Raw genomic sequence first — 16,766 nt, forward strand, 5'->3', positions numbered from 1 at the left:
GTATCATTGCTGTATTAGAACTTAGTTACTTAGAACTCCCTTTTTTAAGGAAAAATAGAGCATTATATACAGTGAGAAAAGTGCTTATTTTCTTGACAAAAATGTAAGCCAAGTCCATGGTTTTATATTCATTTGTAAATTCACAACTGGATCATGATATGGGGTAGATCAACATTTCATTTCTCGCAGCTGAGGATCTACAGTCAGTGGTTTGGGAGATGAAAAATTGGCTAAATATCACCAGACTATAACTTATTTAAGTGCAGGCAATGGCAAACTCTTTTTAGGGACTTCATTGAAAGTATTTTATTTATACCTGGTTCCTCATCAGCTGTGATAATTTCTGCTCTAAGCTTTGGTGATTGTGAAATTGCCTTATTTCTGCTAGTGGCTAAATGCTGACCTGAGCTGGATGTGGAGTTTGAACCTGAGTACAGAGGGGTGGGAGCCTTCTGAACTATATTTAGGCACCCTTCACCCTCTGCTAGTTTTGTGTCGTGGTATTCAGAGTGGCACACAAGCGTACAGTTCCCTGTTGTTCAAGCCTTGCTGGGCCATACAGCTAAGCTTTCGAAAACAGGAGGGAAAAGGAGGCTTGAGATATTTTACAAAACAGTTTTGGCTGACTCTTTCTCATCAGGCTGTTTCTTCTGGTCATATTTTTAACAATTTTCTTTACTGAGACCATCATGCTGATATCATAGTGCTTCCCAAGGTCACTAAATCCCTGCCATTTACTACTCTTGTCTCTATCACTGTCATAATCCAATTTCCTCCTGTTCTGTTCCTATATTTCTTTCCGTCTTTCGGATTTAGGGTGTTCATTGTGACTGTCTATGCCTCCACGTAATACAGAGCCATAGTACCAGGTAATAATAGTATTATCTCTTTCTTCGTATACTTTTTCTTGTCTGTGGGTCTCAAAATGCTTTGTAAAAGACACTAGGCTGGGTGAAACTGAGACAGAGAAGTGATGTGAGGCCAAGGCCAGAGAAGGACTGGAATACTTTCCTCTTGGGTCTGAGGCTGTTGTTCTTCCAGGAGGGTGAGGGTTTACTTTCAGTGCTTGTTTAGCCATGGCTTTGCTGCTCAGTAAGGTAAAAAACCTTATTTTGTAGGCTCCAGCTCAAGATTTTCTTCCTGAACCAGCTGCCCTGTGCCAACAGGCAGTTCCTCAGACTCCAGAATCTCTGGAAGCTGATTTTACATGATAGGCACAGCACCAAAACTGCCCAGCAAATAGCTTGACTTTCTTTTCAAGTGTTGTATGAAAACCTGTCTTAGCTCAGCCTCTGAATCTTTCCTAACATGAGATCATCACAGCCACTTCATCTGATTTAGGTGTTTACAAAGGCCTCTGATGGGATTATTTGGCTCAAAATGTATTGCTGTCTCTTGGAAGAAAAGTGCCCTAATAACACTAGCTTGTCTCCACTGAGCACTTAAAATAGCTTCTGGGTGCTGAATACGAGCCAGCACGTGCTTCAAGATACTCTTAATATTTTCTAGATAGCATGTGCCAGGGCTTCATGAGTCTTTTTAGCAGTTGTTCTTTGACCATTTTTGTATACTGGTTAAGATGCACCTGGCTATATTAACCCACAACCTGCTTCTTGTTGCAGATGCTCTCCCTGGAGCATATTGATACTTAATTTATTTTCCTAACACATCCTTAGCATTAATAACTGCATAAAAATAACTGGTGGATGTGGGAATTGGTGATGTTGCAAGGCTGAGATAGTTCAGCTGTGTCTGAACCTATCCTGTGTCTTAACAACTGCTCCATATTTACATCAGAAACAGCCAGTGATTTGTTATTAAATTTAAGATGAAGCAGCCCCTGTGAGCTTACATCCTTCCAGTGTACCACAGGTTTCAAGAGATTGGCTTTTAATGGTGCCTCTCTTCCACTTGAGTAAAATATAAACATAACTCCTGTCTTGCTTGTGAAGAACTGTCTTTCCAGGGCTTATGCCTTGTTCACAGAAGTTTGGGAAGTTCTGCTCTTATATGTGCAGTGTCTGGATGATGTGATCCTGAGGGTAATTCTGCCCAGTACTACACAATATATGAATATAAACACTACTCCCTGTGTTAAATAAATGAGGAAGCTGCTCTTACCTGCAGATTATCCTCAGACTTAACCGGAGACAGGGTTTCAGCCTCCTGTGCAGTACCATTGCATTATTTTCAGTATGCTGTTAACAGTTGTGTTTTTATTGCCAGATATGTCTATCAGGTTTTCATATTTAAATATAACTTTAAATGCTTGAATTTCCTCCCTTATGCTATTAAAAAAATGACAGCAATGAAGGCAGTAAGTTTTATCTCACACAGAAAAACATGATCCAGTTCTCACTCATGATGTCTGTCAACCCGAAAGGGAGTTTTGTTTGTGTAGCACAGGCCAGGACCATGTCCTAAAATTCACGTGACACTTTCAAAAACTCTTACCTATAAAAATCCTTTTCTTGCTTGTTATAAAAACTTAGTCAATGGTTCCACATAAGTGTCAAAACCAAACAGACATTGAACTAATGAAGTGGCTGCTGCCATCTCAGCTGCATTTATCTCAGCTTGCAGATTCAGCTGCCAAGTAGCCTTTAAGTAAAAAGGAAGGTTTGACATAGTGAACGTATTATTCAGCCTGAGATTAGCAGAATAACCGATGCTGAGGGAGAAGGTATGCCACCTTCTTCCATTCATTGCCTGTGAGCTAGTGCAAATCATTCCTGTCTTCCCCAGGTGGCTAGGCAGTCAACCTTAACTTATCCAATGAAAGGGCATAATCATTGTTCACATTTTGAGTACTCCAAATATAGAGAATACCTGATGGCTGCATTTCATTACGGCATTTATCTTCATGAGTGGGGAAAGAGGGATAACTCACAAGTGCCAAAACCACTTATGAAGTATCCCATATTTTCCTCTGAGTAAAGATGAATAAGAGAGATCCACAGCAAACGATGTATCTTTGACTGAGCAGTGATAACTTCATCTCCCCTATTGCCCTTGGGGACAGAGGCTCCCTTGTGTGTGCCTGTGCAACCACTGAATTCCTTCAACATATTAGAATAAAATGGACTTAGCAGTGATTAGTTCAGTAACACAAAAAAGCAGCAAAATACGTAGCTCCTTATCTGCTTGTTTTGCAGGAATACAGATAAATGATAAATTAAGATAACTGAGGTTCAAGTGACAAGTGGATATTGTAGCTGAAAGGATTTGGTCAGTGATAGCCAAAGAAAGGAAATCTGATTTGATGGGCAGGAGAATCATAGGGAAAGGACCATCTTCACTGGGTGTAGGAAGTGATTTGTTGTAAATATCTCCTTCTACAGATTTTTGTAATAGGTTTTATTTTTTTAGGTTTTGATTAAATTTATTTTTAATTGTTCTATAAAACAAAATTTTAAAGTTCTATGATCATTTCTAAGACATTTTCATTTTCCTTTTTTTTCCACCACGAGAAATAGAAAATGCTAAGGAGTGCTTTAGAGGAGGGAGAAAAAGAATGATACCTTTTATGAAAAAGGTTGTTTTTCAATGAGTTTCTTGGGTTTTTTTAAACCAGGACTGCTCATTTTCTATAATTATATTGCAGCTGGATCAGGTTGGATGGAGGAGCATGGGAGGAGTCAAATTTCCTTTCAGTTTTGTTCACTGTGCATGTTTTGGATCTACAGTGGTTTTGGAAATCTTCTTTAGATTTGCGCTCAGAGCCTGAGCTCCTTCAGAGCTGTGTAACTGCACATAAATCATCTTTGTGGCAGGGATTAAAGCCACCCCCTTTTTATTGCCTTCATCACAAAGCCCTAAGCCTGTGTCAGCAAGACCTTTCCTTGGACCACACATACACTGCACGAGCCAGTGTTGAGTTCACAGTGTTTAGAGATGCAAATGCCTGTGTGTGACACCCAGCCTGAGCAGACGAGACTGGATGATGCTGATTGTGGCATATTCCTTAAAGGCTGCAGCTTCGTACTAGTGGAGCAAGCTGGGAAGAAAGCAATATGTAACTTGCCTCGGGCTTCCTATGCAACAGGTGGGCAAGGCATCGCATCTCTAACCTCAGAGAGGTGTTGCTAGGATACATGGAGGAATGACAAATTTGTTTAAAAAAATCCCTGTGGTTACCCTCTGCATCTGGGGCTGCTGCCAGAGTTTTCTGCCCTGCAGAAGAAGCTGCAGTGGCTCTGTGACTGCCCAGGAGTGTTCCTTTCCCTATCCTAGGAGCTGCACGGACCATAGAGGTGTTTGTATCCCAGCACGTCTTTGCTGACCAGCCTGTGGGTAGGAGAAATGGGAGGAACACCTCAAGCATGGCTGTGCTTCCCTTGGGAAAGGAGGGCTGTTCTGTGTGGTGGCGCAGACCCTGGGGGCACAGTGCAGGACCTGCTATGGGTTCCCCTTGCTCACCTCACCCCTGTGGAAAGAAGGGCCAAGGCTTGTGGCTGCCCCCGCGCTTATAAATGTAAACGTGCCTGCTAGCGCACATCTGTCTCCTCTCCCCCAGGACACTGTTAGACTATTTTTTGGAAAAAAAACTTGCCCTAGGTGTGATTTGACAGCCAGGAGAGTCCAGAGACTTATCTCTGCTGGCAGTCGGTATGCTGAGCATGGAGGCAGTTACTAGCGTGGATTCAGGCTGCTCACTGCCAGTTGGCATCAGTGCCTGGGAATGCTTCCAGGCACTCCTCAGCTTATGGCTGCAGACATGGCCCTGAGGAATCCCAGATATAAGGGACCTGCAGGCTGAGGAGCAACTGCCTCCAGCTAGCAGAAAATTGCTCACAGGTGTTATCAAGGCAAATAGGTATATTGTATATGGCCAGAAATAAATACTGATTTTGAGCCCCATGAGATTTATACTTGTGAGTTTATTATGTTCAGAAACAAGGGTGGGACATGTTTTTTTAAATTTCAGTAGGGCTAGAATTTTGCACAATCTCTTTGAAGGATTTGGGTATGCTTTTGTCATGCCAAATGGTATAACAAATGTCTGTGATTCTTTGCAACTTGTTGATTGACAGTTTGTGCCCAGTTTTGTTTATTTCAAAGCACTTTACTGTTTTCAGTTCTGTCTCTAATGTTAGAAATGCACAACCTTGTTTGGAATGATTATAGTAAAGAATTAAACAAAAAACTCACTATAATAATGATATATTGGTAAGTGTATTTAACTGGAAATTCAAGGGTTCCCACGGAAAGTTGTTTGCTGGTGTCCCCCTGCCCCCCGATATTTGCACATAAACTATGAGATGCGTATAGTGGATTGTGAATGGTCTACACCAGTTTATTGAAAGTAATACACAGAATGTTTGATGTGAGTCTCCAATGTCATGCAGCAGGATAACTTCATGTTGCGCAGCTTCTCCTGCAAAAAAACAGCTTAAAATTATGGGGCAGAGAAACTAGGCCAAATCCTTAGCTGGTGTAAATTAGCTTACTTGCTTTGACTTTGTAATTAACTGAAATTTAAATTGCCCTTTACTTTCTTCAGTGGATAAGTTAATTCACGCTATAATTTATAAGTTCACTAGTGCCTAACTCCCACTTAAGCCCTTTTGAGGATGTTGTGTTCAGGGTGCTCTGTCAGGATTAATACCAGCTAATGACAGCTGACTCAAGGCATGTCTACACCATGCAGTGGGGCTCTGCACAGGGATACTTGAGCTAGCATTGAGCCTAGCTAGCTTTAGAAGTAGTGTTTGCCACGCCACTTGGGTCCTGTGCTTTGGCTAAATAACCCATCAAGGTGGACACAGCAGTTCTCTCCTGTCTAACTGTGGTCTCTGCAAACAGAAGCACATTGTCCCAGGCTTTCAGGGTCTTAATTATATGGCTGCTGGGTAAGGAAGGGTAGTGGACTGGGAGGAAGGACTGGGGTCTATAGTAGGTAGAGGAAATCCTACCTAGCCCTGTGGTGTAACCTATGCCTCTGCTGCTTTCTGTTGTCAATCACCACTTCTACAACAGAGGTAGTAATGCTTGCCTACTTTAATTAGACTTATTTTGAGAGTTTGGTAGGAAAATGCTACTCAGGTTAGATCTGGTGTGATGTGGAATTCAACTTTTAACACTGGCAGATGTTAGTTTAAATGTTGTTATAAAATACATCCAGGTATGCTGCCATTGTCACCTGATAATGCCATGTAAAATAACAATGTCTTTCATTCAGCTTTTCTTGGTAGTTTCTCCTTTTTACCTCTCTGCAGTAGTTCTATCTGTGCATTTTTCAATTATGAAGTAAGAAATTCTCCGTGTTCCAGAGGTGTGAAACACCCTTTAGCTTTTTAGAAATATGGGCAATCAAGATAAATCTAGTAATACTGAAGCCTTCTAGTAATGGAGTAGCTTTGCCTGACTTCAGTGACTCGAGAGCTTTAGCAGCACAGGGATTTCTTTGGCCACATGCTTCGCAGGGAGTTAAACATCTGAACAGAGTAATCCCTCCATTTCACTCACACGGGTCAGGAATGGGTGGCACTTCAAAACATCCAACTTTGGCAGACAGATATTTGTTGAGCTACACTATAACTTTGGTAAAATGCAATAAGCATTACAGTCAGGAAGAAATCATACAGTTTATAGCAACAGCACTGCTGAAAAAATATATCCCCGCTCCCCACCTGCTTGGAAAGGAAAGAAAGAGCTGGGTTGTACTCCACAGCCCAGGCCAAGCTCTGGTCTTGACTAGGTATTTTAGAAATTAAAATCCTTGCTGCTCCAGTGGTATATCTTCTTCAGTTCTGGTGAATGAAAGAAGCGTTAATTTCAGTGGGTTTTCTCCTTTTCCTTTTTTCCCCTCTTTCTCTCTACTGTCTTCTGAATTCATTGATTTTCTTATTTCCTTCTGACAGGCTACAGCTGACAAGGAATTTGGTGCTTTTGTAAAATAATTAAAGTCTTGTGTTACATGGGGAACGTAACCTATTAGTACTGCCTAGCAAAAGGCAAGTTACTGAGCAAGGCAGTTCAGTTGCCATGGGGTGGTGGGCTCTCTCTGCCCACCCGCAATGGCGATGTGAGCTGTGAGCCACTGGTGGGGCAGAGGGACCAGCCACCAGCTCTGTGGGGCTGCTGATGTCTAGGGCTCAAAATGGCATGAAACTCTGGGGGGAGAGCCGGTGTCCGGTTTAGTGCCTTGCTTAAAACTCAGCAAAGGCTTTGCAGCATATGTCTGCAAGGCAGCATATGCTTACAGACCTGGATTTAAACTCAGATTGAAGAGTAAGCTCCCTTTTCTAGCTTTTCTTGGCCAGCCTATAGGAGTAAGGAGTTGGCAAGGACACCATTCATTGAAAACACAAAAGTCCTGCTGAGTTCGAAGAAGGATGAATCAGACCCCTAAGTTTACACAGTGGAAATAATTGTTTTTCCTAGGATATTTTCATGCCTCTTCATTTTCATGTCATTTGCTTCTGAGGGAAATTCCCTAGAAACTCTATATGGAGGGACGGGAGAGGCAATGAACCAAAAACTCTTTCATTTGCTACATCTAGCTCCAGGGAAGCCCCTGCAGACAGAGGAGGCAGAGAAGCCCTCCCAAACACTGGGTACAGGGGTGAGACTGTCACGTAGCCTTCACTGTCTGCAGGCTGACAGAGGCAAGTACTCCCACCTTCCGCTTGGCCAGCTCCATCCCAGGCTGCTTGTTCCTTGCCTGCACACAAACCTCTTTCTTGCAGAGTTGCAAGTCTCAGCCTGGCCAGCACTGGGACTAGTCTTGTCAAAACCTTGTAGTTTTAACTTGGGTGGGTCTGCAGCAGCCTCAAAATGTGCAGCAGTGCAGGGCCCAGAGTGAGCAGCAGTTCATTAAGAGCTTATCTGAAACTGAGTTTGATCACACAAGCTTTGTATGTTGGGATGTGAAAGGGAAATGCTGCTGTTAAGAGGATGCATTGTGTGTTAGTCTATGAAAGAAGTTGTTCCAACAGATTGAACCTGTCTGCAGTGCTACACTTACAGGTCCTGCCTGCAGTTTCCAGGGTGAGAAAAACTCTTTGTTAGCTTACCCACATGAGCACTGCTACTGAATTTGCACACAGGTAACAGGATTTCTTGATGAGGAGCAAGGAGTTTACCGTCAGGACCTTTCCTTATGTGACTGGGGGAAGTAAAAGGGACCGACAATTACAGTTGTCTCCGGAGTTCCTTCCTGACCTGCCTCATTTGCTACCCACGCCCACCCTATGAGAGTGGACATGCTGACAAGGATGCATTGAAGGACAGCAGTTCTGGGCAGCTGGGTGTGCTGTGATTGTGAGTGTGCTTTGTAAACGTTGAAACACATAGCCTCCTGCCTTGCATCTCTGCAAAGCCACTGAGGCAAATGCAGAGATGGGCAGGAAAACATAACTTTGAGGGGAACATAAAAATAGAAATACAGAGCTGTAGAAGAAGGGAAATCACCCTGTGAACAGAGGTAAGAAAGTGGAAAACATCCAAGTATGTGCCCCACAATCTCTTGGCAGAGCAGAAGAACTCACCTGAACTGTAACTGCCTTACAGATGAAGGAGGAGACAGGCTAGGCAGGAGTGCGTCTGATACAGAACTGCTGGAGTTCTCTCGGATTCAAGACTCCCTGGTCGGTCCCACCTAGCTTCGCAAGAGCCACTTTCTATATAAAATGAACTTTGATTGGTCTGAAGTGACAGCATGAGGTAATTAGAGCGGGAGGCAGGTAATGCATGTGGATGCAGATCTGTCCATGGGGCTGTAGGAGCCTTTTCTGCATTGCAGGGAACATGCCTGCAGGCATGGAGTGGGGGAACAAAGGTATCAGATGAGGAGAACATGCTGGAGGCCTTTTTCTTTGATGGTTGGAAATCGCTCAAGGGGCTGTCTTCTCTGAAACCCCTTTGCCTTTTTTTTTTTTTTTTTTTTTTTTTTTTTCCCCTCCTTGGTGAAACTTTCATAGATGTGCTTTCATTTCTTTAAGGCTTAGAAGTGAGAGGGTGTCCATCTGGCCAACCATCATACAAACGCCATGCCCACACTGAAGTTCCCCTGGGAGCTGGCTTCTGCCTGTCAGAAATAGCATAGCCATGTGCTTTGGGTTTGAAACTGCGGGTACTCCTGACGTGGGGGCACAGAAGGAAGGGCAGCATCAAAGACGGCTCTGTCTACTGTGCTGATAGAGGAGATTGTGGTGTTGTTTTGGGGGGGGGTTTGTGTTGTTTTTTAACTGGTCAGCTGGGCATGTATTCAGATTGATGCTAAAGGTTGTGAAAACTCTGGGAGCTGGTTCCATCACAGTGTAGGGGCTGTAGAGTCATGCAGCTTTGAAAATGGCTCTGGGGCACAGGTACCTGAGGGCAGGATGCAGCAGCTGAGTTTACATGGAGAGGTTCAATATGTTCTTGCCAAGACTATTGTGCAGGGTCAAAGAAGCTCATCTGCTTCAATCTCCTATATGTAGACTTCAGTCAGAGCTAGTAGCAGATTTTTTGACACCTTTTTTAGAACTGAAAAATACCTGACAGGGAAGCTTTCTGAGAGAAAGGCGTGGTTTAAAAAACAAGGGGAAAAGTGCTGAAATTGTCAGGCACAATCTTTCATTTTAAAGTGAAAATGTATGGCTTATGATATTTAACAGCTTCTCATGCTTTCTTCTCTAAATTAACTTGCATTTTCAACCAAACAAATCAAAATAATTTTTGTTAATTGAACAATAATAATTGAACCTGGTTTAGGCTGAATTTTCTTTTCCATCACATTTCAGCTCACTGAAGTATGTGGTCTTGGCTTGTGTACCTGGTCTAGGAAATGAAAGGTTTTAAAAAACCTTAAAAAGGGCTGAAAAGTTGCTTTCTGCTCGCATTTCATCCCAATATCAGCCATAAAATACTTCCTTTGTTGTAAGAGTGTGTCCAACGGAAAACAGATACAGAGCAAGTTGTAAATGAATCGGTTTGGCTGCTGGTTGTGGTGCAGGTCTGTCAACATGGTTTGACATGAGCTACCTGCTTCTTGGCAGGGTGAATTGTCTTTTTTTGGGAGCTGCTTGCTTCCGTATTTGAACTTCACCCAATAAACTAGCTTCAGACTATCCCCTCTACAGGGATGTCTGTAGAGCAGGCGGCAATCACTTCTGAGGTTATACTGGATGCATAGCCCTAAATTCTGTGCATCTCTGCTAATTTCTAAGCAATATGATGAACTCCAGGCTCCCAGTATGCCTCTGTCTGGTTCTGGAGTAAAGAATTAAATGCAGGAGCACATTGTGTCTTGGAGTGGTGCCCTTGGTTTACCGTTGTTATAATTTCTTTTATAAAAGCATGCTGTTTCCTTTTTTTTTTAAGCCAAAGCAACGTCAAATAAGTGCACCTGAATTACTGGCAAGCTTTGCAGCGAGCTTTAGGTCATGACTGAGTTCATTCCCTGGCTTGAGGGCCCAGTACAGATCCTACTGAAATTACTCTTTACTAGCTTTGTATGAGAAGCAAAGTGGATATGTAACCCAGGAGACGGGGTTCTCATCTCTGGTGGAGTTAACTTAGTTTCATTTCCATGAAATAGTAATGATTATCTTCCCCTAATACTTCTATTCTTCACAAGCCTCAGCCAGTTAAAGATCCATTATCCTGAGCACAGTGTTGCAAACACTAATAAAAAATGTAATGCAGAAGAGGGGCAAACATTAATAATAATAATAAAAAAGTTGCAATGCAGAAAAGGATAATACAAATACAAGGAGGATAAAGGCAAAGCTCCTTGTCCCATATGTGATCGATGGGGAAGCTGGAGTGGGCACAGCTGAATGTGTCCTAAGCTGTGTAAGAAAAGGGTGTATAAGAAAAGGCTGTGGAAGAAGCCCATGGGAGTTGATAAAAGATTTTCCCTTGTATTGAATCCATAGTTATAAGCTATATTCTGGGAGAGTCAGACATTTACCAGCATCGCCAGGACACCCAAAGTCTGGCATATCCATAGCATCAGTGCTCTCTGCCAGCCTCACTGGAACCGAGCAGGAATTGCATTTTGTTCTGAAATGGTGATACCACGCTCCCTAATTTTTTTTATTTTATTTTTTTTTTTCCCCCAAGAAGGAAACGCATTGCTGGCTCTTCTTACAGACCAAAGAGCTGTTTGTTTATTTCTTTAACAGGAGACGTATGCTACTCTTCAGTTAGATGTCAAAGCCCCACTACCAAGAGTTGCCCCCGGCTGCTGTTTGCTGACAATAAGACACAGGTGCAGCCAGCCAGCTTGGACTAGTGCTGACGGCTCAGGCTGTCAGCACGGCTGTCTAACCCCCCCTTGGAGGCTGTGTCGGGGAAGCGGCAAAGGTTGTCGAAGGTGGAAGGGATTATTCTTCTGAAATGCTCCAAGTACAAGAGGAACTGGCCAGATCAGGACTTGAGTCTCCTTTCTTTTTTTCTTTGCCTATGCAGGATGTGTAGGAGTTATGAAATGATGCTTTTGTGACCCCATGGCTGTGGTTTTCTTTGCTCCTGCTGAGTTAACTATTACTTGTGGTAGCCATGCTCCTGGCGGTCACACTTAAGTGCTGATATAGGCCAGTTCCAAGTGTGCGCTGTAGTGCTGCTGTCAGGTGAAGGTGAGAGTCATGAAGTGCTTCAGCAACAGCTGGACCCAGAGGCTCTTCTGCTTTAGAGAGTGGTGATCTTTAAGAGAGGCTTGATGTCTTAAAAGGAGGCACTGAGCTAAAATATGCATAGGGTAAGTTTGCAAGGGCAGCATCATCCTCTGTGTGTGTCAGAAGAAGAGCTGAGAGGAATATTTTAATGGCTGTGACTGCATAATGACTTAATCCCATGGGCTGTACAGTTAGCCCCACGCGAGCTTGGTAAATCTCACTACAGCCCCTGTTTCATCCAGGAGCAAGACTTCCAGATGTTTAGAGCTGAGTGGTTTTGATTTAATATTCAGAAGCATTCAGCTTCCCAAATAAAGGTAATAGTTTTGCTAGTTGAGAGATTTATTAATATCTTAACATGGTCCTAGTTTTAGCCTTTTATTCCTGTATATCTAAAAAGATTTCTTACCACAAACCAGCCTTGAAGTTTGAAAAAGTAATCAAAGGTCTGCTGAGCAAATTTGACTATACTGATGGGTTGAATGAGCTGTGACCTCTGCTGACCTCATTCTGCTCCATTTCCCCTTCAGGCTCGTAGCAGCGGCTGGAAGTAAACATTAATCTGTTAATTTAGCCTTTGGTATAAATAGAAAAAAACATATAATTGCAATCACTGTTTTGTCAGTGGACCTCTCCAACCTTACTGCTTTGCTTCTGAGGAAGAAGCAGCAGTGCTGCCTGTGTGCTTCTCTGCTCAGGGGACTTTCCATCCCACAGTATTTGGGTGGGGCAGGTTATTGCTTGCTTGTTGCAGCAGGAGGGCCAAACAGGGCATCTGCTTCCTGGGCATATATCCTCCAACATGCCCATTTAGGAACTCTTCCTCTTTCTTGCATCCTTCTCTGGAGATAGCTGCCCTCCATCGTATTTTTCTTTGGGTGTTTCTGGGAAGAGATAAAGTTTGCCTGTATGGAGACAGGTTGTGACAGATTACCTTACTGTGCCAGTCCTAGGAAGGAAGCTATGGGACATGGAAATAATGTCCTGTCACTGAGGAAAGGAGAGCTGGAAGGGACTACCTTCAGTCTGGTTGAGTTCAGATAAGCATTATAGCATATGTAATCCTTTTACAACCTTCTCAAGGGCCAGACATGGAAATTTAGGGAGGGGAGGAGGGAGCTGGGCAAATGGAGTTGCAGCTTCCTTCCCGCTTTCCACTAGGATGGGGAGTTTGCTTGCTACATGGCACACTGACAGCTGCATGGCTGCAGAGGCAGATCTGGTCAGGGCTGTGTCTCCTGGCAAGCACCGGCTTGCAACTCGGTAGAGGCGTTGTTGGCCTATGCCTTACAGGGCCACTTCCAGTCTCTTCTGTGCCTGTCTGTTGCTGGTATCCAAACCAAGTCTGAGGTCTTTCCATGAGCAGCATGAGAAAGCTGCCTTGCTGCTTCCGACTCGGCACAGGTGTAGCCTCAAAGATGGAAGCTGTGCTGTTTGCAGCATCTCAGAGGTCACTGGAGGATGTCGCTGGCTCTCTCTTGGCATTAGCCTGTGACTGGTGTTTACGTGCTTTGGCGTTGCACAGTGGTGGTCTCACTGACCCAGCAATGGCAAGTTTATGATACAAGGTTCTGATGGCCAGTTTCACATCCATCTTCTGTGGGATCTGATGCAGAGACTCAGGGTAGCCTGCCTGGAGATGCAAGGGTTGCTTTCCTCTCTGCTTTCTTATGTGTGTAATTAGTGTCATAATCTAGGGTTTAAGGATAGCCAACAAAGAAACCTTACTTGGGTTTAACTAAAATTGTTCCTTAACATGACTTGCTAAATTGAAATGAACCCCACATGAATGTTCTTTCAAATGCATTTACAAGTGCCTTGTATTGATTTAGCCTACTTCAGTAACTCAGATGAGCTAAATTGATGTCTGTGCACTAAGTTAAGTGCATTCACTTGGGATTTCATACCTGCTGAACTGACTTGACTTCATAGCTGATTTTAGTTAAACCAGTGCAAGCCTTGTGTGAAGAATAGGCCTTTCTCATTTGTTTCTACTGGTTTGACCAAGAGCAATGTGACAACTTGGGGGAAAAGGTGTCTTTTGCCCTGCTGACTGTAATGCTGGGGTGCCCTACTAGCCTTGTCCCTAATTTTGACCTTGAAGGGATACTGGCATTGCCTAAATACCTTAGTAGCAGCCTTCTTTCTGCAAGGCAGCCATTTGAAAAAGACTTTAATCCTTTTGCTCCCAGGTGCACTCTTACCTAGTATCTGGAGAAAGGAAGAGGAGCAAAAGGCTTACAGACCTACTTCTCTATCATTCTGCCTAATGCACCCCAAGCCAAACAAGAACAGTTAAGAGCCCTTAAGCAAAGTTTTCATTCCCTTTTCAGACACTGTCTTTCAGCTTTGGCTGAGCTTGGTGTCTCTTTGTGCTATATAACAAAGTTCCTTCAACCATTAAGCTGACAGGCTCTTTTTATCTCGGCCACCAAGAGCTAATCTTAAGTGCCCAAACTAACACTTGTGACCATATCTCTGCTTGACTGACAGTGTGGAAAGGAATTGAAACCTAACCCATCATCTTCCTGAGCTGGCCACTGGGCCTGCAGCGAGGGCCATGGTTTCCCTTTAATCCTCCGTGAAGATAGGATGTGGACAATGATTGCAGGTGTGTGAGTTACCACAGGTTCATGAGTCACTTGTTCATAAATAATCACTCAACAGTTGAGCTGTGATATATACTGGTGATGTATATGCTCTTTGCACCCTAAATGGATTACAGGAATGTGTTTTGCCTTATTTTTATGTAGGATTAGTGGATCTATTACCAAGGTTTAGATGGTGGGACAGTGTTAAATGGCAACAGCATAATCTCCTGAAACTACTTTCAATAAACATTGAACTTTCGCTTACCTGTTGAGAAAAGTGTTTCTGCACAGGCATTTCTAAATTAGGGGCTGTGTTCATGTTTTAAGTAGTAAGTTTGCAAGTAAATGTAACCTTTTGTAAATGTTAATGTATAGACCTGAGCTACTTTTTTTAGAACGCAAGGGTCATCAGTTTACAGAGGACTCATCTGTAAGCAGCACTTCGCAGTCATGGCTCAGGAACTCATAGGAGAAGAGTGAAGAAAATAGCCCCTGCTCTAAATAGCTCAGTGTGATTAAGACAGGAGGACACCAGTGGACCCAGAGAGGTGGGTAAAGCAAACACAGGAAGACAGAGCAGCTTCTTATGGGGAGCATCAGTTCTGCACATCCAAAGCTACCAAGGCAGCCAAGTTTCACTTCTATATAAAGGCAAAGAAGGTTTGAGGGGAAGGGTTTGAAAGAGGTCAGTGAGATAACTTGCTGGACGTCCACATCTTTGAGATACATCACAGAAAGAAGTACAAAAGATGTTTGAAAATGTATCTTGTGTTTCATGAAGGGTGGCATGATGGGCTTACTGAAGGTGGGAGAAGACATAAATAGTGTATGAGAGAATGATAGGCTCTGGAAGATCCTGAAAGTGAATACAATTTGCTTTTATTTGATGTGATGAGAAGGCATGAAATGGGGGGAGAAGAAAAAGGCACGTTTAGAGTGGTGAGCTAGAGCAGTCGTCACACAGTGGCATTTGGAAGGAAACAGAGAAGGGCAAAATTGCTTCTTAAAGGAGAGAGGCTATTGTCAATACATGAGAAGAGCCTGGTAAGGAGCTCTAGATTCAATGACAGACAAAAAAGGCTATGTTAGAAAGAGAGAACAGAGGTGGCATCAACTGTGTCGCACAGATTGAGACTGGAGAAGAGGTGAAAGGAGAAAGGCCTCCAGGTTGCAGGAGCTGTCAGCAGCACTGGCCACAGTGGCTGGGGCTGAAAGAGTGAGGGCAGAGTATGTGTGGGAGAGGAGGCGCCGAGTTTGTTCTCTGCAACAAATATTTGTGGAGTATCTAGCCCACCACCTCGAAATATATTTTCTAGCTGTCTGCGATCACCGTTTCCAGGTGTATCCCCCACGGCTTTGTCAGGAACTGCAGATGCTGAGCAGTTGGGGAGGATTGTCCAGCCTCACCTGCTATCAGAGTCTGTGCTTTCTTATGTCAACAAACTGTCATGCTCATGGATGTCACCAGGAAACAAATACTGGCTTTTGTAGCACAGACTTGCTTCTGATGAGAGACATGTATCCCAAAAGGGAGAGTTTCAATAAATGCACAAGGAGGCTGCAGCAGCTGAAGTTTATATTGTGTTTTTCTTGCTATCACACTTGGTGTATTATATAAATCTATGAATGAGGTGGTAAAACAGGGCTTTTTTAATTATACACCACCCAGCAAACTGATAAGGCAAAAAAAGCAGGCAACCAAATAATACAGGCATGAGCCACTTCAAAATAATAATGTGGCGTGAACAATAGGGGAGTAATTCACAGCTCTCGAAGAAATTTTTGCAGTTCAGAGGGGGTGAGATAGCAAGCAGCTATTGACTGTTTTACTTTCATGTTTTCCACCTGTCTGCCATGTGATTGGGAAGTATATTACCTGAATCCTTGCGAGAGCTTTTTGCCCTATTGTCTTAAAAGCCTCGCTCTACAAGAAATGATCCTAATGGAAACTGAGATGCAGGTACGAAATGCATACAGGGAATGGAAGGAGAGTGACAACTAAGTTAAATATAGTTTTAAGTTCTTTATAAGTTTTGTTTCACGTAAATGTACAGGGACAGCTCCAGCATTTCCCTGGCCCCTTTGGGCTGCTCTGATACCGCAGAGTGGGGTGAACTGGCAGCTGCTCAGCACAAGGGAGTTAGTTAGTTCCCTTTGGGGTCAGGCACTTTCCACCACCACCAAAGCTGGAGGGGAGAGGGAAGGTTGGTGTGAGCTGACAGCATACTCTCAGCACAACAGCCAAGTGTTAGTCCAGCGCCATGCAGGTTTGGCCAAACTGAGGTTTACAAGTGTGTGTTTGACGCAGGTGTTTGCTAACTCACGAAACCTGCAGCGTACACAACACAGGTGCTGCCTCACAAAGCACCAGGCAAGGTGAAAGGTGAGAGTGGCAACCTCAATGTGTGAAGCATTTAGTAATTCTGTGACCTGACGGTGCAAGGTGGTTGTATGCTCTGCCTTCTCTGCACAAGTGCTGAAGCACATGTCTGCACTGCGGAAGCCAGGGATTTAAGCCCTAGCTAGCTGCCTGGCTCAGTTGCTCTTGGCAGTGGAGCAAGGGAACCCA

General features: G+C 43.6%; 1 protein-coding gene across 4 annotated transcripts in view; it reads left to right on the top strand.

The window, feature by feature from the left end:
• The window catches only part of ERBB4 (erb-b2 receptor tyrosine kinase 4), a 662,107-nt gene that overhangs the window by 345,646 nt on the left and 299,695 nt on the right, over positions 1-16,766 (top strand). The gene's annotated exons all lie outside the window — the stretch shown is intronic.

This window comes from Buteo buteo, chromosome 5, assembly GCF_964188355.1.
Source record: "Buteo buteo chromosome 5, bButBut1.hap1.1, whole genome shotgun sequence".
Lineage (NCBI taxonomy): Eukaryota > Metazoa > Chordata > Aves > Accipitriformes > Accipitridae > Buteo > Buteo buteo.